Source organism: Chelonia mydas, chromosome 7 (assembly GCF_015237465.2).
Source record: "Chelonia mydas isolate rCheMyd1 chromosome 7, rCheMyd1.pri.v2, whole genome shotgun sequence".
In the NCBI taxonomy this organism is placed as follows: Eukaryota; Metazoa; Chordata; order Testudines; family Cheloniidae; genus Chelonia; species Chelonia mydas.
Window position 1 is genome coordinate 43,305,523 of NC_057853.1, and position 18,083 is coordinate 43,323,605.

An 18,083-nucleotide genomic window follows, 5' to 3' on the forward strand; every position below is an offset into this window, starting at 1 on the left:
CCTCTGCGTCGGAATCGGTTTGTCACGAAGCCCATAGCAGTGAGCTACCAGCTTGTTCCTCTGGCTGCAAACAAAGGGTCAGAGATCCTAGGAAACCACAACTGGGAACAAGCATTCTAAGGAGGCATTGGCTGTGTATGGGCACATGGCACTGATCTGGCAGCGAGACGGGAGGTATGGAGAGGTTAGTCTGGCAGTCACTCTCAACCCACCTCCTGCTGCTGATTCTGGTTCCTTAACGTCGATTCCTCTACCTCCTACAGTTTCCTCCCCTCTGCAGACCCCTCAGTGTTGGCACCATATGGATTATAGCAGAACTCAGTACGGGGCTAAAGCTCACTCTTACAGGAGAGGAAGAATACTTTCCCTATCTCACCAAGCTATTCCAATTCCACTGCAACATACGGAATCTTTCATGACCTTAAACTGCCCTCTGCAAATCCTTTGACCCTTTGTACAAACACGATCCAGCCCATTGCAGAATGATTGCCTCTGACCCTTTGGCCTTTCTCTATTGTTACAGATTAGGGAGCAATGATATGATTAGGCTTGGAAGGTTCACATTTGAAATGGTAAATGCTGGCAATCATTGACTTCTCCTCCTCATCCGAGACCCTCCCAACCACCCCCATCATTATTAATTATTAACGTTGATGAAGGGGAAATGGTACAAACAAAGGGCCTTTCTGGAGATGGTCCCAGTTGGAGCCACAAGTTTCAGGGGTATTTGGACCTGGGGGTTATGGGATTAATCACTGTTTCTGATGGATTGTCAGAAATCTCATTCTCTTCTTTATAATGCCTAGTAAATACAGTAGAACCTCAGAGTTACAAACACCAGAGTTACAAACTGACCAGTCAATCACATACCTCATTTGGAACCGGAAGTACACAATAGGCAGCAGCAGAGACCAAAAAAACCCAGCAAATACAGTACAGTGCTATGTTAACATAAACTACTAAAAAATAAAGAGAAAGTTTAAAAAAAATTGACTAGGTAAGGAAACTATTTCTGTGCTTTTTTCTTTTAAATTAAGATGGTTAAAAACAGCATTTTTCTTCTGCATAGTAAAGCTTCAAAGCTGTATTAGGCCAATGTTCAGTTGTAAACTTTTCAAAGAACAAACCTAACATTTTATTTAGAGTTATGAACATTTCACAGTTATGAACAACCTCCATTTCCTAGGTGTTCATAACTCTGAGTTTCTACTTACAAGAACCTGACAGTTTTACATACAGTATTTGTAGGTGTGAAATTCATGTCGTAATAGCCATGAGACACTCCACAGACCACATCAAGCGACCACATCAGACCACATCAGTTATTGAACTTCCTGGCTAGTTAATAACATGGCCTTCAGCCTCAACCTTTAGATCTACCCAGGGAGGCTCTGCCCATTGAGTCTTCCTGCTTAATGAAGAATAATACATTGTCATGACTGGGGGTCTGTACATAGCCAGCAGGATAACATAGGCCATGGTTTGGAAACTTGAACACCCTCACATTTGGGGACTTGCAGACACACTGTCGCATGAGTTTACTTGCCCAAGCACCATTTGTCGCAGCCTCGTGTCTCAGTTAAGCAAACTGGATTTTACCACAGGAAGAGGGACATAAAAGACCACCTCTGAATCTTTACAACGACTGCGTCAGTTTGGTTTCCTTAGTGCATACTGGAGAAAAAATAAGTTCCATTAAAAAAAAAGTGCAATACAGCCTCTCTTAAAACACATCTTGGTTGCTTGCTTTGAGTGCATGAACAAAAAAAGCTTTGCAGTAAATAAGGAGTGTTCAAACCTGTTAAGGAAGTAGGGCAGAAAGGATGGCAGAGATAATTACAGGTTTCAGAGTAACAGCCGTGTTAGTCTGTATTTGCAAAAAGAAAAGAAGTACTTGTGGCACCTTAGAGACTAACCAATTTATCTGAGCATAAGCGTTCGTGAGCTACAGCTCACTTCATCGGATGCATACTATTACAGCACCAGCAGCTTCAGATCTTGTTGCATTTCCTTCTCTGACAGCAAATCAAGAGTGGTTATTTTCTAAGTGACTTTTAACCTTCTGTTAAAAAAGGAAAGGAGGACTCTGGTTCTCAAATGACCTCTCTGCAGAGATAGTTAAAGTCCACTCCCCTCCTACCATTGCAAAGGTTGTAGATAGGGCCAGTCTTCTCTGCCTGGCCATTGGAACAGAGGAGTGAAGTGGGATGTCTCGCTGGAGGACAGGGAGAAAGAGGGGCCTGGATTCACAAAGGGACTTCAGCATTACAAACGCTGAATGTCACATGCCTAACTTTTAGATGTCTAGAAAGTCACAGGAACAATCCTGTGAGACACAAAGCCACGTTAGGCACCAAGGCTGCTTATACAGTACAGTAACTCCTCAGTTAAAGTCGTCCCCATTAACGTTGTTTCACTGTTACGTTGCTGATCAATTAGGGAACATGCTTGTTTAAAGTTGTGCAATGCTCCCTTAGAACGCTGTTTGGCAGCCGCCTGCTTTGTCCACTGCTTGCAGGAAAAGCAGCCCGTTGCAGCTAGCTGGTGTGGGCTTGGAACCAGGGTGGACCGGCAGCCCCCACATCAGCTCCCCATTCCCCTAAGTTCCCTGTGTGGCAGCCGCCGAGCAGGCTACCAATTTCCAGCAGTTCAGCTGTCCCTCCCCCACTGCCATGTGCTGCTCCTGCCCTCTGCCTTGGAGCTGCTCCTGGGAACCTCCTGCCTGCTGTGCAGGGGCAGTAGGAGGGGAGCTAATGTCAGGGTATCCCCCTGCCCCCGCTTGTGCCCCCTGCTCTTTTACCCCATTGTCACAGAGCAGAGGGAGGACACAACAGGGCTCAGGATGGAGGGAGCTTGCTGGCAGCAGCTGCTGTCTCAACTTGCTGATCTACTTTGAAAGGCAGTGTACTTAGAGTGGGGTCAGCCTACTTAAAGAGGCAAGGTGCGTCTCCCTCTCTCTCTCTCTCTCTCTCACACACACACACACACACGGTGTGTGTCTCTGTCTAGGGTGACCAGATAGCAACTGTGAAAAAATGGGATGGGGGTGAGGGGTAATAGGCACCTATATAAGAAAAAGTCCCAAAACACAGGACTGTACCTTTTAAAAACGGGACATCTGGTCACCCTATCTCTGTCTCTCTCTGCCATGCTGTCTCCCCTCCCTCCATTCGTGCTGCCTTGTAGAGTGTAAGGCTACATTAACAACAATGTGTTAACCCTTGAGGACTCAGCCGAGTGCTAGTTCATCATTTAGCAGCAAGGCATTCCCTGGGAAATATCCCACCCTCTTCCCCCCTCTGACTCCACCACCTCAATGAAGCTTCACAATCATCATTGCTGTGTACAGTATTAAATTTTTTGTTTAAAACTTATACTGTGTGTGTATATATTGTCTGGAGAAAAAAAATTCCCTGGAACCTAACCCCCCCCCCCCCCATTTACACTAATTGTTATGGGGAAATTGGATTCGCTTAACATTGTTTCACTTAAAGTAGCATTTTTCAGGAACATAACTACAATGTTAAACGAGGAGTTACTGTATGGGGAGAGAGACAGGTGCCTCAGAACATGATCCACAAGAGCCAGCGTGCTAGGCAGGGAGACACCGAGGCTGGCCAATGGGAGATACCGACAAGAAGGATATGTGCTGAGCCCCGTGACACTCTGAGAGACAGGCACCTAAGTCTGGGCTGCGGGGAGGTAACTATCTCTGATTAGTGATCCACCAGTGGGAACCAGCTGCTGGGGTCAGGTTTAGGTGCCTAGTTTCTGATAGGAACGGAGTTAGGCTCCTGCCTCGCACAACATAAGATGGATGCGGCTCCCTCCCACCTTATAACTTTTAGCCCAGTGGTGGGAGCACTCACCTGGGATGTCAGACGCCCAGGTTCAATTCCCGCTCTCTGACAGAGGGGGAGAAAGGCTGCAAACAGGGATTACAAGGCGGGTGGCCGTACTACTTTGAATGAGGCCCAGACTGGTAGGCAGCCTCTGACACGCCAACTGGATCAGGCCTCAACTATGATTTAGGCAGCTGAACACCGGCCTTCTCCCAGTTAGTGAATCACCCTGGCCCTTCTTGGGAGACAGGCATCCGGATGCCTGGAAGGAGGCAGCAGTGCTCATGCCCAGGGGCAGAAATTTAGGCACCCAGGGAACTTTTACCCTGAAAACATAGGCACCTGCAGGGTTCAACAGATCTGTGGACCGCACTGGAGCCTAGAACAGGGATTTAGGCACCTCAGTATCTTTGTGGCTCCCATCCTGAAGCTACAGTCATAAAGTTGAAGGCCAGAAGGACCACCAGATCATCTGGTCTGACCTCCTGTCTAGCACAGGCCACCAACCGCACCCAACACCCGCACACTAAACCCAACAACGCAAATGAGACCAAAGTATTACAGCCCACAGGAGACTACCCTATCCTGTGGCCCAGGCAGAGAATAGGAGTGACTGAGCTGCACCAGTGCCCGAGGCCCCCGCAATAGCAGGGAAATGATGAAGTAAGATGTAACTAGATTATCCTGGCAAGTTCCGCAGAGCAAAGCAAAAGTCCCTGAAGGGAGGGAAATTCCTTCCCAACCCCACACATGGCGATCAGTTAGACCCAGAGCAAGAACCAGTGAGCCAAGCACCTGAAAGACACTGTTCAGTGCCACCTCAGAGCCCTGGCCTTCCCTTCCCAGTGTCCCATCTCCAGCAGTGGCCATCCCTGATGCTCAGGAAGAGGAGATACAAAAAACTCCCCCAGAAAGGAGCGGCAGGTTTGTAGAAATTTTGGTGGTGCCCAGAACCTGCCCCCCCCAACTCCACCCACCCAAACTCGGCCCCCCCCCGACCTGCCTAAGTCTCTGGGAGGGAGTTTGGGTGGGGGGAGGAGATCTGGGGTGCAGGCCCGGAGCAGGGAATTGGGGTGCAGGAGGGGTGCAGGCTCCGGGAGGGAGTTTGGGTGCAAAAGGGGTGAGAGGTTGGGCTCTGGGAGGAAGTTTGGGTGGAGGAGGTAGTCTGGGGTGCAGGCTCTGGGGTGGAGTTTGGGTGCTGGCTCCAGGCTGGGGCAGGGGGTGGGGGTGCAGGAGGGGGTGAGGGGTGTAGGCTCTGGGATAGAGTTTAGGTGTAGGCTCTGGGCTGGGGCAAGGGGTGGGGGTGCAGGAGGGGGTGAGGGGTGCAGGCTCTGGGACAGAGTTTGGGTGCAGGCTCTGGACTGGGGCAGGGGGTGGGGGTGTAGGAAGGGGTGAGGGGTGCAGGCTCTGGGAGGGAGTTGGGGTGGGAGGGGGTGCAGAGGGAGGGGGTGCAGGGGTGAGGGCTGAGGGGTGGGGCTGGGGATGAGGGCTGTGGGGTGGGGCTGGGGGGTTCATGATGCAGGAGGGGGGTAAGGGCTGGGGCAGAGGGTTAGGGTGCCCGGGATGAGGGCTCTGGCTGGGGGCAGGGATGAGTGGTTTGAGGTGTGGGAAGGGCTCAGGGCTAGGGCAGAGGGTACAGGTGCGGGGGGGTGGGGCAGGGCTGGGGATGAGGAGTTTGGGGTGCAGGCAGGCTGCCCTGGAGCTGGAACCAGAGAGGAGGACTCTCCCCAGCCCTCTTCCAGCCAGCAGCAGTGAGCTCTGGGGGAGGGCCCCCCCCTTGCAGCACTCACCCCACACCACTGTCACTGCACATGCTCCTTGGGCCCCTCTCAGGTCCAAGAAACCCCTTTGCCTTCCCTGTGGTGGGTGCGGGGGGGAGGGAGGGAGGGGCTGCCATCACATGTAGCCTCCTCCCCTGCTGCTGCCCCTCACTGTAGCCTCACTGGGGGTGAGGGATGGGGCTGCCCCCTGCCCAGTGTAAGGCAGGAGCGGTGACTGCGGGTGGACAGTCCTGACGGAAAATGTAAGGGTCCGAGGTGGAAGGGCAGGGTAAGGGCAGCCTACCCTGCCACTAGTGGAGAGGTGGGCACTAGGACCCTGCAGCGGCAGTTGATGCCTGCCTGGAGCCAGCAGAGCCAGAGTCAGCTGCAGGGGAGAGGCAGGGATACTCCGGGGCTGGGGGAGGTGTGCGGGGGCAGCAAGTGGGGGGCCAGGGGATACTCAGGGGAGGTGGGGGGGGCGGCAGGTGGGGCTGTGGGAGAGACCCAGCCCCAAACATTGGTGGAGCTGGGCCCCCAGGCCCTGAATATTGCTGGAGCCCGGGCACCACAGGCCCATACAACTTGCCGCCCCAGCTTCCAGAAAGCAATGGGGGGGAGGCGCAGGAATCACTTTGTGACCCCCTAAAGAAGAAAGCTGGATTCCATTCCTGCTTGTCTAGATCATCAGAATTATTTATCAAATTCCAGTTCCGGGGTCCACAAATTACACCACTGGGTTTGCACAGAGGTCCCCAAGCACAGCATTGTCTTGCAAAACCTTTATCTCAGGTGCCGATGCAGGAGAAAGAAAACACAGCTTGGTTTTCACGGCCCTCGGTCAGAAATTAAGTCTTTTACTTGAAATACTGAGCAGACTGGATTGGGAATAAGTGAGATACAAGCACATAATCTCACAATGCCATTTTTACGGAGTCCCTCTCCATCACAGAACTGCACTTTAAATGGGTCAGATCCTCAGAGGCTGCAAACCGTCCTAATTCCATGAACTTCAATGGAACTAGGACAGCTCACACCAGCCAAGGATCTACCCCAATATCTCTGCCTCAGTTTATCCACCTGCAAAATGGGACAGCTATCAATTACCTACAGCACATCACACGAGTGTTGTAAAGGATGTAGAGAGCCTTGGTTGAAATCATCATAGAAGTACTCAGATACCAAAGTGATAGGTGCAGCACAAGAACCTGAAGAGAAAAGACCACAAGGGCAAATCACCATTGTAAAATAAACTCCTTCCAGAAGAGGGAAGTTAGGGTCATGTCTCTGAGAAGCATAGCAATGTAAAACAATCACATTGCTGCGGAGATCACCCTATTGGCAGCAGATCAGAATGAGCCATTGATGGGAAATTGGAGGCAGGGTTCCCTCGCATCTCTTTATTACTTTTGCACTTTGAGCATTAGCACAGCCAGCTGATCCCCGCTCCCCACTGCATCTCATTGCAGGTTCCTACAGGGCCCTTCTGCTGATTAAGCTGCGTCCAGTGCTACCGAATAAGGCTGTATTTTTAGCACAGGTTGGCAGAGGAATCTGAAACTTTTAACGATCCCTCCTTGACACTGTAACAAGCACATTACTGCTGAGCAAAAATAAAATAAATTAATTAAGTGAAAGACTCAGCATTTCTCTGGGTCACTATGAATTTTCTCCACGTCACCTGTACCCAGTTTTTATGGGAAGTGTGAGGGTAATAAATGGCCATTATGAAAATGGGAGGGAAAGAGAAGTTCCTGACAAATTAATAGACAGGAGAGCTATCACATTAATGGGAGGTAACACAGAGCTTCAAAACTGTTATAAAAAAAGGCATTAGAAGAGCTCTGTAATTGGGGCTATTAAACATGATCGCTCCAGCCTTTTTTGTGTGTGCGCATGCCTGTGATGGATGTCAATTTCAATAGTGATAATAACAGTAAAATATCCATGTTAAGGCAGAGTACATTAACTTTTATATTGGCATAATTTACTGCACAGTGAGTTCTGTTCACTGATGAGCTAAAGACGGGGCAATCTTCTTTAGGAAGCCAAAGATAATTGATAGGCTTCTTTATGGGGAAAAAGGGTTTCTCTAAATATATATATTATGCATAAAATAATTCTTTCACACGTCCATGACTCTTGTCCCCAGGGAAGGAAAAAAATTTGCATAGATCACTTACGCCTTGGGTCCGATTTGCTATCAGCCTGCACATTGTGCAGCCGTGGTTGCATTTTGCCATTATTTTGCACTGGTGTAGCTGAGGACACAGGTTTCAGGGGAACAGAGAATCAGGCCCCTAGTTGACAGGGATTCATGGGGGGTGATGAGGCAACAGCAAGACTCTGGGCCAGGGGTGGCCAACCTGAACCTGAGAAGGAGCCAGAATTTACCAATGTACATGGCCAAAGAGCCACAGTAATACGTCAAAAAGAACAGGAGGACTTGTGGCACCTTAGAGACTAACCAATTTATTTGAGCATAAGCTTTCGTGAGCTACAGCTCACTTCATCGGATGCATTCAGTGGAAAATACAGTGGGGCGATTTATATACACAGAGAACATGAAACAATGGGTGTTCTCATACACACTGTAATGAGAGTGATCAGGTAAGGTGAGCTATTATCAGCCGGAGAGCTGGGGGGAGGGGGGAACCTTTTGTAGTGATAATCAAGGTGGGCCATTTCCAGCAGTTGACAAGAACGTCTGAGGAACAGTTGGAGGGTGGGGGGGGGGGGGAATAAACATGGGGAGATAGTTTTACTTGTGTAATGACCCATCCACTCCCAGTCTCTATTCAAGCCGTCAAAAACAGACTCCAACGAATGAGAGCCTGCTGAATTGGAATTAATTTGCAAACTGGATACAATTAACTTAGGCTTGAATAAAGACTGGGAGTGGATGGGTCATTACACAAAGTAAAACTATTTCCCCATGTTTATTCCCCCCCCGCCCCCCCCCAACTGTTCCTCAGACTTTCTTGTCAACTGCTGGAAATGGCCCACCTTGATTATCACTACAAAAGGTTCCCCCCTCCCCCCAGCTCTCCTGATGATAATAGCTCACCTTACCTGATCACTCTCATTACAGTGTGTATGGTAACACCCATTGTTTCATGTTCTCTGTGTATATAAATCTCCCCACTGTATTTTCCACTGAATGCATCTGATGAAGTGAGCTGTAGCTCACGAAAGCTTATGCTCAGATAAATTTGTTAGTCTCTAAGGTGCCACAAGTACTCCTTTTCTTTTTGCGGATACAGACTAACACGGCTGCTACTCTGAAACCAGTAATAAGTCAGCAGCCCCCCATCAGCTCCCCCACCCCACTCCCAGCGCCTTCCACCCACCGGCAGTCCCACTGACCAATGCCTCCCTCTCCCTCCCTGCACCTCCAGATCAGCTGTTTGGTGGCATGCAGGAGGCTGGGAGAGGGAGCGGGAGGACTGATGGCTCAGGAGAGGGGGCAGATAGGGGTGGAGTGGGGGCAGGGCCTGTGGCAGAGCCAAGGATTGAACAGTGAGCACCCGCTGGCACATTGGAAAGTTGGCACCTGAAGCTCCAGCTCTGGAGTCGGTGCCTATACAAGGAGCCGCATATTAACTTCTGAAGAGCCGCATGTGGCTCTGGAGCCACAGGCTGGCCACCCCTGCTCTGGGCAATTAAGTGCCGATAAGCATCCAAATGTTCCTTAGACTGGGTGGCTCAGGCAAGTGGTAATGGGCTAGGGAGCTTTTTACCTGTACAAACTGATCAGTTATGATTTGGGGCTTGTTCCTGCAGGCTCTTACTCATGTGAGTAGTTCCACCAAAGCCACTTAAGCCCAGATCCTCAAAGGTGTTTAGGCACCTTACTCTAACTGACTTCAATAGGGGTTAGGCACCTAAAATATCTTTGAGAATCTAGGCCCTATTCTCTTGAATATGGACTGCACTGAAGTCAAAGATACTACATACCCTGTCATGCCTGAAAAAGTATCACCTTGTAGATGATTTTAAGTCTCAGTCCAATCCTCTGGCTTCCCACTTTCCCCTTCTCAACTCTTACCCCATCAGCCCCTTCTGCTCTGCAAATAATGCCATCTTAGATACCCCATTTGTCAGCTTTTCCCATAGTCATCTCCTGGTGCTTTTGTTACACATGGAAATATCCAATGTGCGCATCAATATCAGAACTTAGGCCATGCCAGTGCTTGTCTTATAGCTACGTAACAGACAATAACTGAATCTCCAGGGTTGTTGATACAGCAGCTCTCACCAGTACTACAATGACATCCAGGATTTTGTTAATTTTATAATAGGAATAAAGTAGTGCATTTTTGCAGCTTATCTAAACACAAGGGAAAAAATTAAGCTGAATCTGATACAGCCTGTGATAAATGAAGGGGGTGAGGCGGGATAGCTCCCTTTTAAGGACCCAGCCAGCCAGTTAGCTATAAAATCCCCCTTAGTAGCTGTTCTCTACTTGCTTTACCTGTAAAGGGTTAAAAGTCCCACTGTGATGCATAGGTAAAAGGAATTGAGTGGGCACCTGGCCAAAAGAGCCAATGGGAAGGCTAGAACTTTTTAAAATTGAAACAAGACTCCCCTTTAGTTTGTCTGTCTGTTGTTCTCGGGGAGAGGCAGACAGTGCAACTATGCTGTAAGAAGCTTGGGGCCAGGTATGAAAAATCATCATATCATACCTAGAAACTACTCATTTGAAACCCCAGATATGTAAGTAGATCACAAAATGTCTAGGATGACGCGATCCAGTTTATCTCCTTTTATTTCTTTATGGCTTGTGGACTCCTCTGTACTAACCCCAAATGCTTTTGTTTTGCTTGTAACCTTTAAGCTGGACCTCAAGAACATTATTCTTGATGCTTAATTCTTGTAAGTGTTTTTTTAAATCTAGCAATAGTCTGAGTTTCCAGATGTATTTTCTTTCTTTTTGTTTTTAATAAAATTTACCTTTTTAAGAACAGAATTGGATTTTGTGTCCTAAGAGGTTTGTGCACATGTTGTTTAATTAGCTGGTGGCAACAGCTGATTTCCTTTGTTTTTCTTTCTCAGCTCTTCCCTGGAGGGGTGGTGAAAGGGCTTGAGGGTACCCCACAGGAAGGAATTCCCAAGTGCGCCTTCCTGGGTTTTCAAAGGGGTTTTGCACTTGGGTGGTAGCAGCATCTACCCATCCAAGGTTAGAGAAAAGCTGTAACCTTGGGAGTTTAATCCAAGCCTGGAGTGGCCAGTATTAATTTTTAGAATCCTTGCGGGCCTCCACCTTCTGCACTCAAAGTTCCAGAGTGGGGAATCAGCCTTGACACAGCCATTCCACCTGGCTGCACTTTTAAGGCACTGCTTCCATTGAATCTGCAGGTATACAAACCTGTATTTAATTTTTAGTAATGTTGCATTTCAGAAGCCAACATCCAGAACCATGGCTAAATGAAGGACATGCTACACCATTACTAGAATGTAGCTAAATATGAACAAAGAGGACGTTTACACACACAAGCCTGGTCTGTGCTGAGGAAATTTGCACTACACTTGAAAGGCGGTGGTTTCATGAATAAGGCAGTGGACTTGGGGTCAGGGCACCTGTGTTCTACTCCTGACTTTGGCCTTCTGAGTGGCCTTGAGCAAATTGTTTCCCCTCCTGCTCTTTGTCTTGTGTATTTAAAATGTCAGTTCCTCAGGGCGGGCATTGTTTCTTATGTCCGTGCAATGCAGAGCGCAGCAAGGCGTCCAACGGCTACCATAATAACAATAGCAGCAGAAGTGCTAACCAGTTCAGCTACACTAATTTTGAGACTGGCTGGAGCTGCGGTAGAGACCAAGCTACAGGCAACCTGAACCATTTCTACTCTCTTCCTTTCAAAACTGGGTGAAAGTGGTTTTTAAACTGGTTCAGTTTAAAATGGTTCGGGCCTCCTGCACAGAGGTCTGCTTGGGCCTAATTTAAAGCCTGACCCAGACCCAAGGGCTTAGCCATCCCAACACTTCCCCCCGAAACTGTTGCAGTGCCACCACTGCTGCCACATCCTGGGGTCTGGCTCAGTGGAGGGATTCCTTCTCCCCACCCCCTGCTCCAACGATCCACCTCCGGCTGCCTCCTGCCTGGGGGATTGGCACGGCAGCAGCCGTGTGCCCTACTCCTCCCAAACACCACCAACTCTCTGCACTGGGCATGCACATGCAGATCCCACCCCACCAAACCCACAGGAGCTGGAGAGGATCAGAGACCACCTGACCCAGGCCCCATCAGGTTTGGGTCAGGTTGCCACTTGCAAGACTACTCCTGGAGCATGATCTCTACTATAGCTCTGCTAGAGCATTGAGGGCAATTTCTCCAACGTAAGCCAAGCCAATTACACAATGTAACGCAAACCCTGTTATCTGACTGGTGCCTTGATTCAGTTTCATTCATGGTGTCTCTTTATAAAGGGCCAAAATCCTGTGCTGAGCATCTACAATGCCCACTGGAGCCAATACTCTCCAGCATTTGTCCAAGTGGGATCAGACCTCTTTGGCTCTTGCACCCCTATTCAGGAAGGAATTTAAGTGTACTCCGCATTTAAGCTTAAAACAATGGCTCTATTCACCTGCTTAAAGCTAAGCCTCTGGCTTAACAGGATAGGAGCAGGAAATTTTCCAGGAAATTTTCAATGCAAGCCCAAGGTGTCTCCAGAAGTGGTGGCATGTACTGACTCAGAAGATGGTGCTCTTCGTTCTAATGGCCAGAGTTCTTTACGCTAGTGAGCCATTATTCACAGAATTAGAACCCTTGAAAACAACAGGATTACTCATGTGTGCAACAGATCACCAATGTGAGTAAAGGGGTCCCACTACGACCCAAAGTCAATAGCCATGAATAATTCAGTGCTCTAGCTTGGTGGGAGGGGGCAATATGCTGCTGGGGATGCCATCTTGTGGGTGAAATGTAAAATCAAAGTCATAACGGCTTGGAACCATTAGAGATCCATTGGCCCTTTTTGCAAGACTGAAGGTACTAACCCCATTGCCCTGGCCACATTCTAGGTGGGCTGCAGTATTCTGCCTTCCTAAAAAATCCCCCTACAACTTTAGTATGTCATTTTTCTGTCCTCAACAGTTAGTTATGTAGTGTTGCTGGACACTATTAGACAGTAGCCCCATTTTACCCCAGAAGTGGCCGCACTTCAGCAGCAGGTGACTATCCTTTTTCAGGGCTTTGGGATCTTTGTATGAAAGGCATTTACCAAGTATCACTTTATCAGCAGCAGCAAGTTAGGACAAAACAGGAGAGTTCTCTCTCTTCTGTGCCCTGTACCACTCAGATGCTCTCTGGGGACAGTGAGTTCTCCTTTCTTGTCCACGGCCTTGAGAGTCAATTTCTGATCTCTCTTTCTCAGAAAGGGCTGTGTGTCTCCCATATTAACTGGGAGAGGAACCGAGAGTCAGCCTCAGAAGTTGGGCAACAGCAACAGAAGGGAGAGGCATGCAGCCTTCCCTCTGGCACAGGAGAATTTCCCTCTTTCTCTGCCAGTCTTTACAAGGCTAGAGAAGCCCTGCTGGCTGCACAGCCCATACTCTTCTAGCTTTGGAGGAACACTGCCCTTCCTGACCAGTATTTTTAGGCTCGCCATCTCTACATCAGGCCCTCTGTTGTTTCTCTCCTAGTGGGTAAGCATTTAAAGATAAAGGCTGGCTCTCTGAAAAGGTGTTTGCTCTGCATGTGAAACAGGCACCTGGTTGGATTCTGGATAATGTAAACAACTGCCAAGGACCAACAGAATGGTGAGTCAGCCCCAGCGAGGCAAAAGCTAGTGATGCTAACTCGCTTGTTACTCTCTGTATTCGAGGCAGAAAAGGCCAGCAGTGGCTCAGAGCTCAAAGGAGGAAGAGGCTTCATGTTGGACATAAAAAGCCACAACCCAAGCCCCTGTTTCAGCCTACAGTCATGTCTAGCCCTCGGCAGGAATTATGGGTTAACCCTAAATAGGATCAAGGTGGGGAACAAATAGGAAGATTCTTTTCTTGTATCCCCACGAATTTGCCACAATATTTTCCATCAGTGTGTCTTTCAAAGACACTTTCCCCAGGGGACACATGGGCAAACACCAGCTGAAATAGGGACAAGTTGGACTTTACTGTCAAGCCTGGGAAATACAGTTTATCAAGCGAATGTTACTCTGCTCTATTTGTAGCAACTGGAACACTACAGCACATCAGCTATATGACAATACAGTTAAGCTGTTCAGCAGAATGACTAATGATGTGGAATAAGAGACAGCAAACCAGCCTTGGAACACGACACGCTTTTGCTGGGGAGAGGGGTTTTTCCACACTCCACTCAGAAAATGTTGTTCTTAGCTCTCAAATTCACTTCTAACCAATGATTTGGCTGCCCATAAACATTTCTGCAGGCACAAATCAAGCCATTCCCAGACTTTGTTTTTATGGTCTGATAGAGTAACAGTTATTTAACCAAGCTGATATGTATTCTTTCAGGCCCTGCTTCAGCAAACCATCTAGGGTGAAAAGAAAAGGAGTACTAGTGGCACCTCAGAGACTAACCAATTTATTTGAGCATAAGCTTTCGTGAGCTACAGCTCTGAAGTGAAAGCTTATGCTCAAATAAATTGGTTAGTCTCTAAGATGCCACTAGTACTCCTTTTCTTTTTGTGAATACAGACTAACACGGCTGTTGCTCTGAAACCTGTCATCTAGGGTGAGGTTTTCAAAAGCACCCGAGGGGATATGATGCCCCATTCCCAATAAAGGTCAATGGATATTGGGTGCCCATCTCCTGTAGGTGTTTTTGAAAGTGTCATCCTTTAGGCACATGCTTAATTTTAAGTATGCACTTAGGTCTGACTGAGGTTAATGGGATATAAACACATGTGTAAGTAGATTGCCAGATCAGGGCCCTGGTTTATTTAAGAAAATGGTAAGGAAATACTTAGTAATTTCAATGACAAAGCCTCCCACCCATAACTGTGCAAGGAATAATAATATCACTTTGAAATCTCACCTCTCTCTGTAAAACTTTACCCTATTGTTGTTAATGCAACACATAAGATGCAGATCCTTTAACAACTTAAGTTTGAATAACTTTGGGCCTGATCTAAAGCCCCTTGAACTTAGTGGGAATCTTTCTATTGATCACAGTTGCATTAAGATCAGTTATTTTATACACAAGAATAGATTCAGTGAGCTCCGCAGAGCTACTCATCTGCATCAAGGTACTTGCATGTGTAGATGTTTGCAGGATCAGAACCTAAGATTATTATAAGAACAAGAATGAATGACCATAATGGATCAGACCAAAGGTTCATCTAGCCCAGTATTCTGTCTTCTGACAGTGGCCAGTGCCAGATGCTGCAGAGGGAATGAACAGAACAGGGCAATCAAGTGATCCATCTCGTCATCCAGTCCCAGCTTCTAGCAGTCGAAGACTCAGGGGCACCCAGAGCATGGAGTTGCATCCCTGGCCATCTTGGCTAATAGCCATTGATGGACCTATCCTCCAGGAACTTATCTAATTCTTTTTTGAACCCAGTTACACTTTTGACCTTCACAACATCCCCTGGCAACAAGTTCCACAGGTTGACTGTGTGTTGTGTGAAGAAGTACTTCCTTTTGTTTGTTTTAAACAGGGCTGGCCTTACCATGAGGTGAACTGAGGTGGCTGCCTCAGGTGCCAGACTGTGGGGAGGCGCCACTAGGACTCAGAGTGTAGAGAATTGTGTCTGCTGCTGGTGTGTATGTATTCTCTCTGCTCTAGATGCACAGAGATGGTGGAGTGCTGTGCTGGAGGAAGGAGGGCACAAGAGACATAACAGGAAGGCAGGAGAAAAGGTGAGAGGGAATAACAGAAAGCAGCAGGAGCTGCAGGGAGAGAGAGGAGGAGGAGCCTCTTATGTACCTGTCTAGCACCCCCAGGAGCCTGGATTGATTAACACCAGCTTCTCAGGGAGCTTCCCTGAACTCACTTGAGGAGAACAGGCAGTCAACTGAAGTAGTAGGAGCCAGTTAGGCCCCTAAGACGCGGATATCTTCCCTCACTCAGGCCCGACTACCAGCCTACTTATTTGTCCCCTTCAACTGAGTGTTGAGAGCCACTATAGCTGGCACAGAACAGCAGTCATGAGTGAAAGAAGAAAACGCCCCTCTGGGGCCGCATTCAGAAAAAGAAAGAAAGCAAAGGAAGCTTTTCTATCTAAGCAGGAAGGAGCTCTCCTGAGATACATAGACACAAATGTTCACGGTGAGCCTTCCAGCCCCAGTGAGGATGTGAGTGGTGAAGAGATGCCTGATCTTCCAGTTAGTCAGAGTGCAGGTGACCTGGCAGCTACTGCAGCATCCATATCTCCATCTCAAATGGATGTAACCATGCACAATCCTGAAGAAAAGTGTAGATCAGAGAAGACTGTGGTGGAGGCGCAAGAAACAGCTGGGCCACAGCAAGTGAAAAAAGTCATGTTCCCCAGAGACAATGAAAATAGAAGTTTCCATCCAACACATGTGACAGGGTCGGGCCAGATGGCTATAGGAGAGTAATAGAAGGCAGATATATTAGCCCCAGGCTAAGTAGGTCCCTTTTCCCTGGGTAAGGTAACAGGGAAGGTTCCAGAACAATCAGGAACCTTCTGGAGACAATTAAGACAGGCTGATTAGAACACCTGCAGCCAATCAAGAAGCTGCTAGAATCAATTAAGGCAGGCTAATCAGGGCACCTGGGTTTTAAAAAGGAGCTCACTTCAGTTTGTGGTTTGCATGTGAGGAGCTGGGAGCAAGAGGCACTAGGAGCTGAGAGTACGAACGTGGACTGTTGGAGGACTGAGGAGTACAATCATTATCAGACACCAGGAGGAAGATCCTATGGGGAGGATAAAGAAGGAGTTGGGAGGAGGCCATGGGGAAGTAGTCCAGGGAGTTGTAGCTGTCACACAGCTGTTCCAGGAGGCACTCTAGACAGCTGCAGTCCACAGGACCCTGGGCTGGAACCCGGAGTAGTGGGCGGGCCCGAGTTCCCCCCAAATTCTTCCAACTCTGGGTCAGACACAGGAGGAGTTGACCTGGACTGTGAATTCAGAAAAACGGCCAAGCTGAGGGCTGCCGTGAAGCTCCAAGGTGAGCAAATCCGCCAATAAGCGCAAGACCCACCAAGGTAGAGCAGGTACTTTGTCACACATATTACTGGCGTGAAATCCCCAATGGTGACAAATGGAGAGGCCATGGCTTATATACTCAAAAACCCAGAATGCTACATACTGTTTTGTTACAAACTCTTCCAGTCTAATGTTCCAGCCACATTGGGTTCGACAGGAACAAAGGACTGGAAAAATCTGGCTAGAAATCTGGCATGCCACGAGAAGGCAGCAAATCACCAGAGAGCATTCCATAGGTGGAAAGAGCTTGAGATGAGACTAAGGTTAAAGGCCACCATAGATGATCAGCAACAAGAGAAGATTGCATCAATCTTTACTGACAAAATGTTCTGAAAAGGCTCATTGCCATTGTGAGAATGCTTGCTACCCAAAACCTAGCACTGCCTGGCACTTCAGATCAGCTGTATGTGCCAAACTATGGAAACTTCCTTAAAATTGTGGAGCCGATGACTGAGTTTGATGCTGTATTCCAGGAGCATCTAAGAAGAGTCACCACCAAAGAAATGTACACACACCACTACCTTGGAAAAACAATTCAAAATGAGATCATATAGTTACTGGCAACAAAAGTCGAACAGAAGATTGTGGCAGATCTAACGTCAGTAATATATTACTCTGTTGTTCTGGACCGCACACCTGACATCAGCCATACACAACAAATTACTTTAATGGTGTGTTTTGTAACAACAACAGAACCTAGTGAAAATGTCCCTGCAATGGTGGCTGTCAGAGTATTTTCTAGAATTTATTGATGCTGATGATACTAAAGGGGCTGGTATGACAAATGTGCTTCTTAAAAAGCTGGCAGATACGAGAATTGCGATAGCTGACATGAGAGGTCAGGGCTACGATAATGGTGCCAACATGAGAGGAAAGAACAGAGGAGTGCAGACATGGATCCGAGAGTTAAACCCTCAAGCTTTTTTTGTCCCATGCAGTTTTCATTCATTGAACTTGGTGGTCAGTAATGCAGCATCCGCTTCTAGTGAGGCTGCTGAACTTGTTAATGTAATTCAAAACATCTATGTATTTTTCTCTGCATCAACTCATCAATGGCAAATTTTGAGGCAACATCTGAGAAAATCCCCTCTGACACTGAAACCACTGAGTGCCACACGATGGGAAAGTCAAGTGGAGGTGATAAAGCCTATCAAACACCAAACTGGGAAGATAGATGATGCCATAATTGCCGTTATGGAGGATAATGTTATGACAGGAACTGTTCATGGGAGAACAGTGGCAAGAGGGAAATGGAATAACCAAAAACATGCATAACTTCAAATTTCTGCGTGCCTTAGTGTTGTGGCATGACATACTATTTGAAATAAATGTTGTAAGCAAGAGACTAA